The following is a 15,623-nucleotide window of genomic DNA, read 5'->3' as shown; positions in this document are numbered from 1 at the left end:
GCACCACCATTATCATATTGCCGATCTAACTATGACTATATGTTTACCATTACCAGTGAGATTTACACTACCTTTTTCTGTTTATGATGTCAATTAGCATTCTTTTACTTCCACTCAAAGAACTCCATTTTGCATTTCTTGTAAAGCAGGTCTGAAGGTAATGAACTCCCTCAGCTTTTGTTTGTTTGAAAAAGTCTTTATCTCTCTATTTCTGAGGGACAGCTTTGCCAAGTATTAGAATTCTTGGTTGACAGTGATTTTCTTTCGATATTTTGAATATGTCATCCCATTCTCTCCTGGCCTGAAAAATTTCTGTTGAAAAATATGCTGATAGTCTTACGGGGGTGCCCTTTAATGTGACTTTTCCCTTTCCTCTTGCTGCTCTTAAGATTCTTTCTTTGTATTTGACTTTTGACAATTTAATTTTAACGTGTCTCAGTGTAGCCCTATTGGGGTCCTCTGGGCCTTATGGATCTGGATGTCCATTTCTCTCCCCAGGTTCAGGATGTGTAGCCATTATTGCTTTAAATATATTTTCTGTCCCTTTCTCTTTCTTATCCTTCTGGAATTCTTATAATGTGAATATTGTTTCTTTTCATTGTGTTCCATAATTCCTGAATGCTTTCTTCACTCTTTTTTTTTTTTATTTTTTTCCTCCTATGACTAGGTAATTTCCCATGTGCTATCCTCCAGGTTGTTGGTTCTTCTTTACGCTGTATAGTTGTCTACTTTTGAAACTCTCTATTGAATTCTTCAGTTCAGTTATTATATTTTTAACTCAAAAATTTCTGTTTTTAAATTGATGGTTGCTGTTTCCTTGTCAAACTTCTCATTTTGTTCATGCATTATTTTCCTAATTTTGATTAGTTATCTGTCTGTGTTTTCTTGCAGTTCACTAAACTTCCTTAAGAGGATTATTCTGAATTCTTTTTCTGAGAGTTCATTTCTTCAGAGTTAGTTATTGGAGACTTAATAGTTTCCTTTGGTGTCATATTTACCTGATTTTTTTATTATCCTTGATTTTTGTATTGGTATCTGTGCATTTGTGTAGTGAGTAATGGGGTTCCTCTTCCAGACTTTACAAGTTTGATTTTGCAGAGACAGCTCTTTACCGGTCAGCTCAGTTTGGGTTTCTGCATGTTTCTGCTGCTGGTAATGTCCTTGGGTAGGTGGAGACTGCTATTATGGTCTATTTAGGGGCAAGGTAACTGTTCAAGCTCTGAAGACAGAAATGGGGCGGTGTGCCACTGGCTGAGAACAATTGCATAGGACTGATGGCTTGGTTCCCTGCACAAGTGAGGCTGTAGGATGAGCACTGAGGTTGCCTGGATTCTCTGGTCAGACTTACTAGATGGTCAGGACTGAGTACTCTAGTCAGTAGTAGATGGGGCTATGAATTGGCTTCCCTGTCCTGCAGGACAGAAAAATGGGACCCAGCGCCTGTGCACCTCATTGTTTGGGTGCCTGAATCAGGCTGAATATGTACTGAATTCTCTGGTCAGGTGAGGCCGCTGGTTTTGCTACTCAGGCAGGGGAAGCCACCGGCTGTCCTCTCAGTTCAAGTGCCACAGTACACAGAGCTGTTGAATGGGCTATGCAATTTCGCATGTTCTCTGGTTAGGTTCCCAGCTTGGAAGGCTGAAGGCTGGCTGTATTGAGCAATGAGCAGCACTATGAATTCGATTCCCTGCCTGGGCACAGTGGGAGAAACAACCCCAAAGTCAGTAAAGCTCTTTGTTGTCTTAACTCAAGCTGACCTGCACTCCAAGTTCCCCGAATGAACAGGGCCACTAGCTTTGTTCAGCAAACTATCATCTTTGCACACCCACCTCTCTGCTTGAGTGACACTGGGTCACATAGCCTCCAGGAGTTGCTGCCAGCTCTTCCCATCAGGTGGGGCCAGAGGACACTCTCCACATTGCGTAGGGCTGTGATTAGGCTCCTTGCCCCGGTGGGAGTGGGAGGGGTCACTCCAGGCTGCTCTCAATTTCTCAAGCAGACTCTCAGTTTGGGAGGGGCTGGGAACTACCCTCAGCCTTGTCTACGAATTAATTCCCCTGCCTGTGCATAGCACAGGGATGCTCCCCACTTGGTACTGGTTTTGCACTAGGGGTGCTCACCTCTGCCTGCCTTCCTCTTGGCTTGAGCGCTGCTGGGTCACACAGCTTCCAGGAGTTGTCACCAGCATTTTGGGCAGATGGAGCTGAAAGACACTCTCCACAAGAGGTGGGGCTGTGATTCAGCTTCTTACCTGGGACTGGGCAAACTGAGCTCTAGGTCTGGCAAAATTCCTTGTTTGAGGGTTCAAATTAAGCAGTCAGCAACCTGCTTAGTTTCTTCATCAGAGTGTGCTCCCAACTTGGTTCTGCAGATGAGCAAAGCTGCTGGTTGAGATTACTACTTGGGCACTGCAGGTATGAACTCAGTCTGCCAAGATCCATGTGCTGGTTGTTGTAAGACCTTCCCCTTCTCTGTCACAGTCAGATTCCCAGTGGTTGAGCCCCACAGATTCCCCTGCAGTCCCCGTGGTATGAGATCAGTGTAGGGGCTACTGCAAAGTGACCTACAATGCTGTGGCAGGGGGGCCCGCCAGGTTCTCTTCTCCACTGGATGAATAAGAGGCTGAGGGGAAACCTCCCTGTGGTGCTGCACTGGCCTGCGGGAGGGGCAATGCAGTCAGTGTGTAGTCGCTTCTCTTACTTTCCCAGTGCAATCTGTCTTGGTCTCTGTGATGCAGGGGGTGCTTCAGCCTCACCCAGAAGTTGTAGAATTCTCTTGGCTGTATCTTGTTCTTGAATAGTTGTTAGTTTTTCTTCTTGTGAGGGAGAGAGAAGTCAGGAGCAACTTATGTTGCCATCTTTGTGATGTCACTACTTCATGAGATTTTACAAAGGTAAGTAATATTTTAAATACACAATTATGTGCAAAAGTGGGTGGAAGAAACTACAAATGCCTTTGGAATCCTGAGTACAGAAATGAAAGGGAACTGACACAAAGAAGGATTCAAGGAGTAAAATTTAACCTGAGCCTCAAAGATTGGTTAAGATTTGAATAGGTAAAGTAAATTGTGAAGATTACTCTCATTAAAAGGAATTGGTCTTTACGATTCCTACTTACTGTCTAGAAAAAACCAAGATCCTCACTGAGAAGCCCTAAAATTCCAGGAGAGGGTAAGGAAATGACATTCTCTCTACGGGGGATTTTTTTCTTCCAGAAAGGAATTGTATCTTTTTATACTTTCCTTAGCAAGAAGAGGAGACTAGGTTAAGTTTTATTAAAAATAAAAGTAAAAAGACTATATCAAAAGCATAATCAAGCATGGATCAAAAACATTGACTATGTTTAAAACAAGTGTTGAACAAAAATTTACTTCTAAGAAAAGGTTAAGAATCCAGACAATAGGTATCATTATATGTGTCAGCCAGCAGCAAAGACAGCAGTACAAAATAACGTTTTTTAAATGCCAGCAAAGATTAAAGATCTCTAAAAGTTATTTTTTAAATGGATCTTCTACTTCCTTCTACAATTTTTTTTTATTAATTTTGTACAGTTTGGATAAGACTTATGAAGCCCACACTTGTTGGAATTATGATACAGATGTTTTAGATGTTCCTGACAAGTCACACATAGTAACTCTCTATAATTTATAATTTTTTTCTTGTTATGATGCATATGCTCAATGTGTAGTTTAATGTTTCTGTTTGGAGTCTTAGATGATGCCAAGTTTTATTAGTTAAATATGACATGGCAGTCTCTTTAACCAAAAATGAACACAGACCCCTCAGTGAGAATGAGGTATGATTAAGCATTATAGGCTATTAAAGCAGAGTGTAGGGATTTGAAGGTGTGAATTTTACCATGTTTCTAGTACAATGTAACATCAAAGCTTGGATAAATTTTTTTTTCTCTCATTTTCTCTCCATTATTGTATACCAACAGCATTAATGATAAACGGTATTTGTCAAACTCTAATAACTGAAAAATACCATGCCTTTTTGAAACAGTCTCCTACATTTAATGCCATTGAATACATGTGAAATACTTTGTACCTTTGGTAGGACTTTCAAAAATATCTGCCATATTAAAAGAAAAAGACAAAATTGATCTCATATATATGCAATAAAATCTTACTGGGAAGACCCTCTCATCACCCTCATAATAAGTTGATGTTTTCTTGCATTTCTTCTCATGGTACATTTCAAAAGCTCTCATTCCTCTTCTCTCTCCCTCATAAAAACTACTCATTTTGCTTTTTTTAAGTGAATTTATTTGAAGGTTTCAGTTGAGTACTTTACCTAAACCCCACAGATGGATGCCATATAATTGTTGCTGCATTCTTGATTATCATCAAGGAACATTGCCGTGATAACTTGAAATCCTTGACAAATTTAATGGGCATTTTATATAGTGCATCTTGACTTGAAAATGTCAAGCAAAAAAAAAGTCAAAGCAACAGAATCTATATAAGCTCTCCACTGAATGTGAAGGGCTGCCTAAGACATGTAGCTCTGACTACCAGGTTTCTAATCACAAAGCTAAATGACTCTGGTGTTATCAAACTTATTTCTTCCAAGTACTCAAGTACTAAAATGACAAATCATAGGGGTGGCTGTTAGCCTGAAGACACTTCTGTTCTATTATTTAAAGTCTGTTGCTTTTTTTTTAACGTCTGAGATTTCTATGTGGAAAAAATAATGAACTTTAAGAAATGTCACTTTTACTAACAGAAATTATGGCTTGAACACCTGAATATGAATATTAAATACAAAAAAGTACATTTAAATAATGTTAAGGTTGTGACAAAAACTGACAAAAGCAGCAAAATTCAAAGTTAAGGATGACACTCTACCTTAACTCACCCCATTATGAGGGGGAAAAGGGCAGCAGAGTGTACAGCTAGAAATGCTATCTTGGCCTTCATTCTCCGTTGCCTGATTGCATCAGATAGTGTTTCACTCTTCATATTATTTAATTGGTTTGTGGCATTTGATTCCCTCTTTTTTGCTTCAGAGAATTTTTGGTGCCCATTTATAAAATGTCACTTGCAAACCTACACAATATTGGTACTGTACATTTTGGGGTCACTCTTGGGAGTGCTATCATTTGAGTTATCTAGAGAATGTGTTTATGTGTGTGCATGTTCAGAGAGAGGCCTTTATCACACAATGTGAGTACCCTGAGTAAGACAGAAGAATAATAAGCTAACGACTTTGGGGTGTTGACTCTGTGTCAAGCATGGTTTAAACGTTTACAGGTATGAACTCCTTCGATCTGCACACACCCAAAATTCTATAAGAAAGTGACCACTCTCATCATCATCATCACCATTATATGCATTTACAGATGAGGAAACTGAGACATGATGACTCTGGTGAAGATCACATAGCTAATGGCTGCCAAGGTCAAGATTCAAACCTGGACTCTAAGCAGTCAAGTTCTTAATCACCATGGCCAACACATATAAAAGGGACAAGAATGTCACAAATACCTCTTCTACAGCAACTAGTACACAGCTATAGCCAATTCAGAATTTCTGGGTCCCATCAAGCAAACATCTGTTATATATAAAGCACCTATTATATGCAAAGCATTAGAGTATGTGCTTTGAATAAACAGAAGGCAGCAAGAGGAACTAACAATTATAAGGAATCTGCTACATGCCAGATGCTTCACTGAGGAACATACATATGCTATCTCTCCTAATTGTTTCAAAATCACGCTAATTGTATTATAATCCTGGTTTTAAAGATGAGTAAACTGAGGCTCAAAAAGATTAAATAATTTGGGCAAGTCCTCACACAAATTCTGGTGTTGCTGTGTACTAGCTGTGCATGCACCCTTTTCCAAAACACCTAATTTCTATGACTCTTGCTTTTCTTAATATAAACAACCTTCAGAGGGTTGTTGTGGTTCACTTTCTTGCATTTTCCAAGGGAATCCTACTGCCAATCTATAAATCAACAAGTATTTGCTTGAAATCAACAATATGTCAACTAAGTTTTCTTGGGATTGAAACATTTAAGGATAAATTAACATTGGTCACAGGAGAACATATAGGCTTTGCTGGTAAAAAAAGAAAAATGGTGATTAACAGCAGGCAACTCTCTCTCTTCCACTTCTATAAATACCCAGCTAATAATAAAGCAAATGTGACATAAAAGCATTGTGACATATATACACTAATATGCATAAAATAGATAACTAATAAGAACCTGCTGTATAGCACAGGGAACTCTACTTCACTGTACAATAGAAACTAATACAACATTGTGAAACAACTATACCCCAATTTAAAAAATAATAAAAACCAAAGTTCATATGAATCATCTAGGATCTTGTAAAAGTACAGATTAAGTATATGTGGAGTGGGGCCTGAGATTTAAAATTGCAAATAAATTCCCAGGTGACATTAAAAAACCAAAAAAAAAGCATTGTGTTATATTACTAAAAAGAATCCTAGAGGGTATCTCAACCAATCTTCATTTTATTGATGCTTAAACTGAGTTCTCCCCACAATTGTATAGCCTGCCTATAGCAGACCTAGGGTTAGAATTAAGATCCCTGACTCCCAAGTGAATACATCTGCACTTTACCATTCTTTACTTTGTCATCATTATAGAATATATCTTTGCTTTAGACATTGTGCACTGTCTTCTGATCATTTTCATCCAAATCTACTGAGACAAAGTTGTCTGACACTGATGACAGTGGTATTAAATGATACTATGGTGACTAAGAAATAAACGCTCATCTAATTCAAGATAATTAAAATTATATTTAACTCATCAGGACATCAAGATTTTATGAAGTGGGATATACAAGGTAAAGATAAAAACTTTTCATATATGGTCAATTCTCACTCCTGCACACTAATAAAGGGAAACGAGGGTGCAGGCAATTAGCATATAAATCAAAAGTCACTAATGATAATTACTCGTGAACTGATAATTCTGTTTGCTGCAAACTCCAGATCCAGGCTCTACACTTTCCTGCCCTGTTCTGGGCCACGATAGAATGATCTGTGCAGACACAGGAGGAGGTTGGAGGCCTCTGTTTCTGTGCCTCTTTTTAGCAATGGCTTTCCACCTCCATATTTCCTCTCCTGCTGGGCAACCAGTCCTCCTCCATGGGTCCAGCTTGTCCCAATCTCCAGTAACTCTATTATTTTTTCATGACATTTTCTGTCCTGGAAGTGGTAATGTAGATGGCATTATTTTTTACCCATATCCAGGGCACCTCACTATAAGTGAAATATACATCCTGATTTGTTAAAGTTGAGCATAACAACACAACCAAATGTACCTAAAATAAGCAACGTGACTTGTGTCACTTCTCAGCCAGCTTCTATTATGTTCTCATTCCCCTCTGTCATGGTGACAAGCAATGTTGTCAACAGGAGTTGCATCATCATCCAGGGTTCTAAAAGGAAGACAAGGAGAAGAGCTGCAACTCACCCACAATAAACATATCCAAAATGGACATGCAGCATGATCTGGAAATAAATATTTTTTGGATTCATAATTCGGAGTCATTTACTACCATAGCATAACCTAGATCAGCCATTGTCAATTTTCAGCATCTATCAAAATCACCTAGTCCCACACCGAGTTTTCCATTCTCAGGTAAAAGCCAGAATTTGCATTTCTAACAGATGATACTGATGCTGCTAACCCAGGAACCAGACACTGAGAACCACTGACCTGGTCCATCCTAATACAGGTGTAATGTTTTAATGCTGTTGTTTTTGTCACCTTTTTTGGCTTCTTTAACCTTACCCATGGCTCTGTACAGACTGATTTGATTAAATTCTCTTCAGTTGAAACAATCTAAGTGGAAATTCTCCTTCACACTAGGACCCTGACTGATACACCCTGTATAATATTGCACTTGATGCTATCCAAAATTTTTCAATATGTTATCTCTTATCCACACAACTACCTTGAAAGTTGTTATGGCAAATAAAACTTAGCAAATGAGGAAACTGAGTTTCAGACAGAATGCAACTAATCCCTCCTTGGTGGCTAATTTGTTTCAGATATTGGATTGAATTTAGATGGCTCCTACTTCATATATTTTTCCATGATATGTTATAGACAGTGTTGGAATATATCCTACGAGCTTCTTTTTGGTTTTCCTCATATTAGTTTATTGCATTCTTAATTACATTTTACTGCAAAATGACAGGAACTAGCTTCAATTCCCAGAGAGGACAACAACCACATTATAAACTTTCTGACAGATGCACAAAATAACATATGTTCTAGGAACAAAATTTACTTGACCAATAATGATTCAGCAAAGAATGGAAAACCACTTGCAGGTATACTTAATAGGATTTAACTATACCTGAATTAGTTTTCAGTGTCTGATCATTACAAACTAGGAAAATGCAGTGTATTTCCTAGTGCTTAACACTGAATTATATGTTTCTATAATTAGTATAATAATCCTGGATTCATCCCATCAGGACCATTATTCACATATATAAATACAGTAAATTATAAACTTGAAAAGGAAACCCTGAAATATTTCACTTTTATGGGAGAATATGTAAAGAAGGTATAAAAGCTTACTATTTTGCTTATACTGTATTTTTGTTAAAATTTCAAACACTAGTGAATATTATACAGATATTAAAAGTGTATGTAAAAGAATATCCATTACTTCATGTGTTTGTTGGCAATCTGTATATCTTCTTTGGAGAAATGTCTATTTAGGTCTTCTGCCCATTTTTGGATTGGGTTGTTTGTTTTTTTGATATTGAGCTGCATGAGCTGCTTGTAAATTCTGGAGATTAATCCTTTGTCAGTTGCTTCATTTGCAAATATTTTCTCCCATTCTGCGGGTTGTCTTTTCGTCTTGTTTATGGGTTGCTTTGCTGTGCAAAAGCTTTGAAGTTTCATTAGGTCCCATTTGTTTATTTTTGTTTTTATTTCCATTTCTCTAGGAGCTGGGTCAAAAAGGATCTTGCTGTGATGTATGTCATAGAGTGTTCTGCCTATGTTTTCCTCTAAGAGTTTTATAGTGTCTGGCCTTACATTTAGGTCTTTAATCCATTTTGCATTTATTTTTGTGTATGGTGTTAGGGAGTGTTCTAATTTCATTCTTTTACATGTAGCTGTCCAGTTTTCCTAGCACCACTTATTGAAGAGGTTGTCTTTTCTCCACTGTATATTCTTTCCTCCTTTATCAAAGATAAGGTGACGATATGTGCGTGGGTTTATCTCTGCGCTTTCTATCCTGTTCCATTGATCTATATTTCTGTTTTTGTGCCAGTACCATACTGTCTTGATTACTGTAGCTTTGTAGTATAGTCTGAAGTCCAGGAGCCTGATTCCTCCAGCTCCGTTTTTCTTTCTCAAGATTGCTTTGGCTGTTCGGGGTCTTTTGTGTTTCCATACAAACTGTGAAAATTTTTTTTCTAGAATGCTCAACATCATTAATCATTAGAGAAATGCAAATCAAAACTACAATGTGATATCATCTGACACCACTCAGAATGGCCATCATCAAAAAATCTACATACAATAAATGCTGGAGAGGGTGTGGAGAAAAGGGAACCCTCATACACTGTTGGTGGGAATGTCAATTGATACAGTCACTATGGAGAACAGTATGGAGGTTCCTTAAAAAACTAAAAACAGAACTACCATGTGACCCAGCAATCCCACTACTGGGCATATACCCTGAGAAAACCATACCACAATGTTCATTGCAGCTCTATTTAAAATAGCCAGGACATGGAAGCAACCTAAGTGTCCATCAACAGATGAATGGATAAAGAAGATGTGGCACATATATACAATGGAATATTACTCAGCCATAAAAAGAAACAAAATTGAGTTATTTGTAGTGAGGTGGATGGACCTAGAGTCTGTCATACAGAGTGAAGTAAGTCAGAAAAACAAATACCGTATGCTAACACATATATATGGAATCTAAGAAAAAAAAAAAAGGTCATGAAGAGCCTAGGGGTAAGACGGGCATAAAGACACAGACCTACTAGAGCATGGACTTGAGGATATGGGGAGGGGTAAGGGTAAGCTCTGACAAAGTGAGAGAGTGGCACGGACATATATACACTACCAAACGTAAAACAGATAGCTAGTGTGAAGCAGCCGCATAGCACAGGGAGATCAGCTCGGTGCTTTGTGACCACCTAGAGGGGTGGGATAGGGAGGGTGGGAGGGAGGGAGACACAAGAGGGAAGAGATATGGGAACATATGTATAACTGATTCACTTTGTTATAAAGCAGAAACTAACATACCATTGTAAAGCAATTATACTCCAATAAAGATGTTTAAAAAAAAAAAAAGAAAGAAAAAGAAAGATACTAACAGTGTAGCTGCTGAGCTGGAATTGGACTAAAATATTACAAGTATAGGGAATTACATCTTCAGATTGCCAGGAAAGAGGTGACTTGGGCATCCTTTGAGCTTTCTTTTTGGTTATTAACAAACTATCAGATTTTTAAAATGTAAAAGCAAGAGAAATGAGTCAATATGCAAAAATTGTTTTTTACTTAGAATTTGGGTTGACTGTTTTACATAAGGAAGGCCAAAAGCTGCCATCACCCAATCAACCAAGGAAGCACAGAGGGATCATTCAGAGGGACGAAAGTAAAGCAATGAGTAGAGAACTTCTAAATAAGACTGACGTTTTCTTTGTAATATGGTCCCTTCCAGGGTGCTCTAGGAAGCAACTGGCTTGTTCCTACAGAAGGATTATCAGTGGTGGACACAGCTGTGCAGATCTGGCAATATAGTGTGCATTTTTTCCCCCTAGATTTGCCAGCTCTCTAACCTCCCTCACCCCAAGTTGTTGCTCAGAGTCCTCTAATCCTCCTCTGAGAACACATGATCTAAGCTTGGAGCCTGCCTCTCCCACCCTGGCCCCCATGGGGAACCTGCCATTACAGGCAGTAAGAGTGTTTTCTCTTTGCTATTTTCAAACAACATTTGGGAAAAAATGAAGAAAATAAATAGTATCAAAACTTCTATAGTCTCCACTTGTATGAAACCCATGTCTCCTGCTGCCTTTTGAAATTCTGGCCTTTATTATGACTAATACAGGCTAATGAAGTGTTGGAGAAAATATCTGCAGCCCGTCAAGAAGGAACAATAGTGGTTTCAAGACCCTATAGCATTTATCTAGGTGAGATTAAAGAGTACCACTCAAAACCAACAATGAATACCCAAATAATGTTTAACTACACAAGGATTTTTAAACTGTGAGGAATTTCATAACTTGCCTATTTGTCTCAAGAAAAATTAATGAAACAAATAGCTGGGTTAAAGCTAGGTTTCTCTATCTTGTAAACCACTATATCTGTTTATTTTAACAAATGGTCTGGGGCTCCCCTGGTGGCGCAGTGGTTGAGAGTCTGCCTGCTGATGCAGGAGACATGGGTTCATGCCCCGGTCCAGGAAGATCCCTCATGCTGCAGAGTGGCTAGGCCTGTGAGCCATGGCCACTGAGCATGCGCGTCTGGAGCCTGTGCTCCGCAACGGGAGAGGCCAGAACAGTGAGAGGCCCACGAACCCAAAAAAAAAAAAAAGCTCTGGGTTGATGAATTCTTTTATGAAACTAGTGGGAAATCTTTTTCTTTGACTGTCTTATCCATTCATTTACTCATTTGGTCAACAAATATTTCTTGACCATCTGCTATGTGTCAGCAATGCTCTAGGTGCTCAGAATACAATAATGAACAAAAGATACTAAACCCTAAACAAACATATAAAAACCCTTGGCCTCACTGAATTTAAATTCTAGCAGGGGAGACACATGATAAACAAGAGCTATAACAAATACGTAAATTATGCAGTATTTTTAAAAGTGATATATGCTTCGGACAAAAATAAAGCAGGATAAGGAGGACTGGAAGTTCTCAGGGGAGTTGCAACTTTAAATAGCTGGTCAGGATAGGACTTAGTGAGAAACTAATGTTTGAGCAATGACTTTAAAGAGGTAAGGAAGTTAGCTATGTGTTATTTTGGAGGAAGACCATTTCATTTGGAGAGACTATGAAACAAGAAGGCCAGTGTGACTGGACAAAGGAGAGTAAGGGGGAGAGTGGTAGAAAATGAGATGGAATGGAGATGTATTTAATAGGGAATAACAAGTCTGACTCCATATTAGATCTGTTTCTTTTACTTTAACCTTTGTATTCTATTGCTTTTGCTAAGTGGTGTTGCCTATAGCTGAATGTATATATACTGGCCCATCTTTGAGAACCCTGCACCTCCCATGGCTGAATATTAAGCTAAAATACCTTTGTTTAGCTCACAGGAAACATCCTGACCCAGCCCCCTGTGATGGCTGCAGGAAAGAAGAAATTAAGACATCCCCTAGTAGAGTCCGACTGAAACCAGGAAGTATTTTCAATAACTTATGGTCTTTTTATGAAACCAGGAAGTATTTGCAATAACTTATGGTCTTTTTACTTTACTCCTCACCTTCTCCTCTCTCTGTTTTTTAAAAGAAACTAGTATCCAGGCCCTGGTAAAATGGTTCTCTAGGACAGTAGTCCACCACCTCCTGAGCCTCCCAGCTTTCTGAATCGAGTCATTATTCCTAGCCCCAAAACCTCATCTCCAGATTTATTGGCCTATCATGCAGTGAGCAGAAAGAGCTTGGACTCAGTAACAAAGATACCAGGCTGCACAGGGCCTTGTTGAACATGTGAGGACTTTGGTCTTTTGCTCTGAAATGGGGAGCCGTGTGAGGGTTGTGAAGAGAGGAGTAACTGACTGAACTTCTTTTATACGGGTCCCTTTAGCTGTGAAATCCCTTTGGAGGTGGGAATGTGGGTAGAAATAAGGAAACCAGTTATGAGACTTCTGTAGTAATTTGAATGACAGATAATAATACTCTTACCATCCAGGTTGAAAGCAGTTTAAGTATTTTTGCTGAAAGAAAAATATCTGTTCTGTTTTACAAGTCAGCTTAATAACAAGATTGCCAATTAAAAATTCTACAATCGTGGTCCTCAGAGCAGGGTAAGTTGATGATTTAGGCCAAGTTGTGAACTACACATGCATCTTGGTATTGGGGTTCTGAAATGCCTCTTCTTCCTCCAAATCTCTCACGGTTTACCATGGTGACTTGGTCACCCTATAAGGTCACTATGAATATGCTCAGTACCTGGGAGGGAGGACAGAAACTTACTAATAATGTGAAGTTTAACCATACACTTGATAATATTTCAAATTGTATAGTCAGAGTCTTCTAAATCAGAAATCTGAGAAAAAGCAATGCAAGCCCATCCACTTTGGTTACGAGGAGGTAAGTAAACAGAATTCCAATCATTAGCTTTGGCTGTTGACAAGTAAGTCAAGGAGAGCCAGCCTTGAGATGTCTCTGTAACTGGGCCTAGACACAGGAGGTGGGGATGTGGGGGGTTCAAACTAAGGTAAAGATGCTACTGCAGCCCAGCGTTTCCCAAAATCTGGTAATCAAACAGAGGAGGCTGGACAAATTAATATGTTTATTTTGGGTTTGGGTTTGTTTTTTTTTAATAAACAAAGAGTCCTTGGGAAATGCTATCTTCAAGTTAAGCAGATATATTCCTATCAGAGCTTGTCAGAATCTTTAATATGCTAGCTTTCATCACAAATCTCCAAGAGTGTAATATATTATGCTCAGTTTCCCAGTGTTATTCTGAGACCTGATCCACCATAAAATTTTTTTTTCATTCTTCTGTGTATCTTTTGCCATCTGAACACCTAGCACAGTGCTTTGAGTAGAAAATTTTAAAAGTAAATAAATGTATCTTCCTAATTCTCCAAATAACTTACACTTAATGGAGGCTACAAAGTTGCATGGCTTTACCTTAATATATAAAATATCAGAGAAAGATAGCACCCTCAAAAGAAGAGACATACGGTGCGGCTCTAATTATTCCGCTTTCTTTTTCTTTATAGACTCTTGATTGTATAATATACAAAATCATATTCAGTAGTTAGTCCATGAATACTAAATACTAATATATGTGTGTGTGTGTATATACATATATGTATACATGTATACACACACCTCCACACACACACATTCTTAGAATTATGATATACCTTTTAGAAATGTACTCTTAACTTCAAGGCCTACTGTATCTATCATGATTGTTTTAATATGTCCTTTTTCTGAATAATAGGTAATTGAGGCAACTGGCATACTTGTCCTCTGTCATCCACTATGCTAGGTAAAATAAGTAAGAATTTAACCCAACATGTGCTAAGTCAAAGTCAATGTTTTATCTACTTCTAAGAATGGCCATCATCAAAAAATTCACAAACAATAGATGCTGGAGAGGGTGTGGAGAAAAGGGAACACTCTTGCACTCCTGGTGGGAATGTAAATTGATAGAGCCACTATGGAGAACAGTATGGAGGTTCTTTAAAAAACTGAAAAATAGAACTACCATATGACCCAGCAATCCCACTACTGGGCATATACCCTGAGAAAACCATAATTCAAAAAGAGTCATGTACCACAATGTTCACTGCAGCACTATTTACAATAGCCAGGACATGGAAGCAACCTACGTGTCCATCGACAGATGAATGGATAAAGAAGATGTGGCACATATATACAATGGAATATTAGCCATAAAATGAAACGAAACTGAGTTATTTGTAGTGAGGTAGATGGACTTAGAGTCTGTCATACAGAGTGAAGTTAAGTCAGAAAGAGAAAAACAAATACCGTGTGCTAACACATATATATGGAATCTAAAAAAAAAAATATGGCTCTGAAGAACGTAGGGGCAGGACAGGAATAAAGATGCAGACATAGAGAATGGACTTGAGGACACGGGAAGGGGGAAGGGTAAGCTGAGACGAAGTGAGAGAGTGGCATGGACATATATACACTACCAAATGTAAAATAGATCGCTAGCGGGAAGCAGTCGCATAGCACAGGGAGATCAGCTTGGTGCTTTGTGACCAACTAGAGGGGTGGGATAAGGAGGGTGGGAGGGAGACACAAGAGGGAGGGGATATGGGGATACATGTAGACATATAGCTGATTCACTTTGTTATACAGCAGCAACTAACACAACAGTGTAAAGCAATTATACTCCAATAAAAATGTTAAAAAAATAAATAAAAAGTATAGAATGAAAACAGAATATGAAACAGGCTAGGTATTAACTATTTTTATAACACTTATAACAAGTGACCTGAAACTCATATTACCATACCTTTTTAGTCCATTAAGTAGTTTTGTTTCAAATAACTGAATAACTATAGATATCATTAAAAATCTTAGAGCCAATCATTTAGAAGCTTCTGTACGCCCGTAATTCTATTCTTCAAGGACGCACGTATGGGCTTGCCATTGTAACAAATGAATTTATATCTGCGATGGGTGTTAATTCCTTATACACATACATACCACAAATGTAGGGTTTTCTTCCTAAATATCCTATCTCCAGTACGACGATTGAAATAAACACATAGGAAATCTTTTCCTCTCTATAAAATAACAGCAAAAGTTTCCCTTTGTATAAATTAAGAGCCAACTTTCTTCCACTTACTATGTCATGTTCATTCTAAAATGAACAGTAAATGAATAGTAAAATACCTTTTACTATGTAATCAGAAACAGACTCTTTGAACAGGTTTAA

The sequence above is a fragment of the Lipotes vexillifer genome, unplaced genomic scaffold (genome assembly GCF_000442215.2).
Source record: "Lipotes vexillifer unplaced genomic scaffold, Lipotes_vexillifer_v1.1 scaffold922, whole genome shotgun sequence".
Classification (NCBI taxonomy): Eukaryota; Metazoa; Chordata; class Mammalia; order Artiodactyla; family Lipotidae; genus Lipotes; species Lipotes vexillifer.
This window is presented reverse-complemented; position numbering follows the sequence as displayed.